Here is a 3177-nt window from a genome sequence, read left to right on the forward strand (position 1 = left end):
AATGCACCTCTCGGAGCAGAGACGTCCAAATGGGCCTGACCTCTCAGGTACCATTAAGTAGGAGAAGGAAAGGCTCACTGCCTTCTAAGACAGTGGATTGTGGTATTTTCTCCTGGTGTGCAGCGAATTCCATCGGAGCAACTCAGTCACTGACCTCACTCAGGTTTGACAGAAGGCATTGGATGTAGGGTCAGGCCCAGTTTTCCTAAATCACCTTGATCCACCTGGGAAATTCGTGAACAGCCACTGTGTTTGTCCATCTTCTGTTCCTCCCAAGTGTGGAAGGTTTCCATTTCTGGATGGACTAGTTGATCCCCAATTCAGGCAAATGAGAGGAACAGAATATGAGATTCTAGCTTCCACTGTCAAGATATACCTTCATTGTAAACTAACCTTATAAGATATGAAAAATGCACACAGCGCAACTCAGAAAGCGCTGACAAATGTATTCATTCATCCTGGCCTATTCCGTGCGAGGCTGAGCGGGGGATGCCAGGGATGAACCAGCCGGCAGGATTTCTGTCCCCACGGAGAGAATCCTGGCTGAACCTTGAAATGTGCAACCAAAATCTTTCCAGCCACTTTATTTGCAGCCCACTCACATTTTTAACTCAGAAGACGGAGCAACTGAGCAGAACTCCCAGCTGCTCTGGGTGTCACAGCCCTTCCAGGTCAGGACACGCTCAGGACTTAGAGTCACCATGCAGAAAGCAAAGGCACGTCCACGTGTATGACAGCCGTGTCCCTTGACTCAACACCAAATCCATCCCTTCAAGTGTGCCGGCAGCGCATGCCATGAGTAACCATGGCAGTGAATGGGCTCAACCTGCTAGTTACAAGTTTACATATTAAGCTGAATTCCCAGTTTGTGAGGAAACTGGCGTTACCCAGATTCTAAGTTTCTGCCAAAACAAATAGACTTCATGGGCCGAAGCTCAGAGCTGTCAGTCAAAGAGCAGAGGGCGTGTCCTGCTGAAAGGTCAGTGAGATAGCTCTTCCTTCCTGGTGGTTCTGTCATCATGCTTCCTGCTGTACCTGCCGTGATTGGTGGCTGGCACACGAAATTCTTGTATTCAGGTCAAGCAGAGGCCAGGGAGAGGTAACGAAAGAATGGGGTGGATTAGTTTCACCTGTCTCTTCTTTCTCCGCTCCACCTGGGCAGCAGAGATGTGACAGGTGCTCTCCAGCATCAGAACGAGAAGCGAAGGGAGACAGTGTTGTGTTTGTGTTAACTGTCTCTGAAAGCAGAGGTCAAGAAGAGTCACTGAAATGACACGGTGAGGATCCAGTTGTTAGGCTCAGAGAAACTAAGCACAAGGCTAAAAGTGCCTTTGGTGGGAAAAGGCACATGAATACCAGGTTTAGAACAGGCAACAGTGCCTCCCTCATTTCCTGAGTTTCATAGCTGAATTGGGGTGGCGGCGGGGGAGGGGGAGCTTTCCAAGTCTCAGTTACTGTCTTCCATCAAGAGCGTAGCCCTCCATCCATCCTTGACAGACCTTTCTGTGGTGCACAAGTCATCTCTAAGATTCTCCATTATATCCAGGGACACGAAGGAACATTTCCTGTCCGTCCAGCTTGGAGCAGCTTGGAGACCTTTGAATAGGATAACGGGTTGAGGTTGTGCTTTTTTCCTGGTGGCGTACAGCTGTCTTTGTGCCTTTCCCAGCGAGGGATGGTAACATGCTTCCTGCCTGCAGCCTGGACAGAGTGGGAGGTGCATGGAGGTGCATGGAGGTGCTCGGCTTCTCCCACCAGAATTTTCAAGACCTCAGTTGTCCACATTCTGAAGGCAACTGGTCTGCCTGCAACCTCTACACCCTCTCAGCAGCCCAGCCTGCAGATAAGACACCGGCACGGAGCGCTAACATGGCTGCGGTCTGGAAGACCACGGCTATCGCTTCTCCTCAAGGCTGATTAATTACTTGATTCGCACCTGGCAAGTTTATGAGACACTGTAAGCAGCAGGCAGCAGGTGCTGCTGGAAGCATTTGGCCAGCAGGGATTTTCAGAGAAGGGCTGGTTTGTGAAACAATGTAATGAACTAAGCCAGCAAGGGAAAATGTTTTTATGCTTCTTACTCCTTGGTTCTGCGTTTCCTATCTGTATAAAGTGACCCTGGAGTTTACCATGGGTCAGGTCAGGTCAGGAACAAACAGTTCATGCCAGTCCAAAACTGAAAAGTCAGTAGCCGCATAGAACACGTCCAAAGTGCCCTCGGTGCTTACCACCCAACCCTCATGTGAACACGTCAACCTTAGAGTATAACAGTCCCACAGGCTAAATCAAGACAGTATTTGATAGGGGGGGGGACTCAAATTCAGTATCTAAAAATTAAACAAAGCAAAATTTAATAGCAAATCAAATTGTATTTTCTCTCTGTGGTGTACATACAATGATAACCTTGACTCTGAGGAAGAGAGCTGAATGTTGATGGCGAAGAGGTGTTAGTCCTTATCCTAGACTCATTCTGAATTGGTAGTGATTAGGGACACAGCAATTTTATGGGTGTGTGTTCACTCACTATTACCTAAGACTTCTATTTTTTTAAAGCTCAGTTGGGATGCGCATTCCAACTGAGAAGCTTCCAGTAAACTTGAATATTTACTATTTGTCGTGTGCTCTACTCCCTGGGATGTTTTTTCTTGCTAATGACACAACTGTCATGCTGCCTAGAATATTCTACATGGACACAGAACAATACAGAACTCTGAAATGTGGTCTGCTCTTATTTGGACTTAACAAAACTGGTTTCAAATGCTTTATAATAAATTTATCAATTGTTTTCTCCATCTTAAAGAGTTGATGTCAATGCTGGTAAACAGTATGGTCTTTGGAATCAAACCATTTCTAATTCCTGTTTTGTAATTATTTATAGTTGATTCTAATGAACTCACACAAATTTTTTAAATACCAGTTTTTTAATCTCAGTATATATTAGTCATATATACTTCATAAGTTTTTGTCCAACACAAAATCTGTTGTAAAATTAGCCAGTAAGAACAATTAACTGGAATTATTTGTGACTACTGGAGGCAGAGGCAAGAGGATCTTTTTATGAGTTCAAGGCCAGGATGGTCTACACAGTAAATTCCAAGGTCTACTCAGAGAATTCCAAGTCAGCCAAGGCTGCAAACTGAGACCCTGTCTTTACAATAATTAGACAGAAGATGATAG

The 3177-nt window shown here is 45.6% G+C and overlaps 1 long non-coding RNA gene across 1 annotated transcript; it reads left to right on the forward strand.

Moving 5' to 3' along the window:
• Nucleotides 1-998: 998 nt before the first annotated feature.
• On the forward strand, nucleotides 999-2792 carry LOC119826697. The gene is made up of 2 exons (XR_005287467.1): nucleotides 999-1277; nucleotides 1547-2792. It is a non-coding gene; the product is annotated as an uncharacterized LOC119826697 (long non-coding RNA).
• Nucleotides 2793-3177: the final 385 nt, after the last annotated feature.

The sequence above is a fragment of the Arvicola amphibius genome, chromosome 1 (genome assembly GCF_903992535.2).
Source record: "Arvicola amphibius chromosome 1, mArvAmp1.2, whole genome shotgun sequence".
NCBI lineage: Eukaryota > Metazoa > Chordata > Mammalia > Rodentia > Cricetidae > Arvicola > Arvicola amphibius.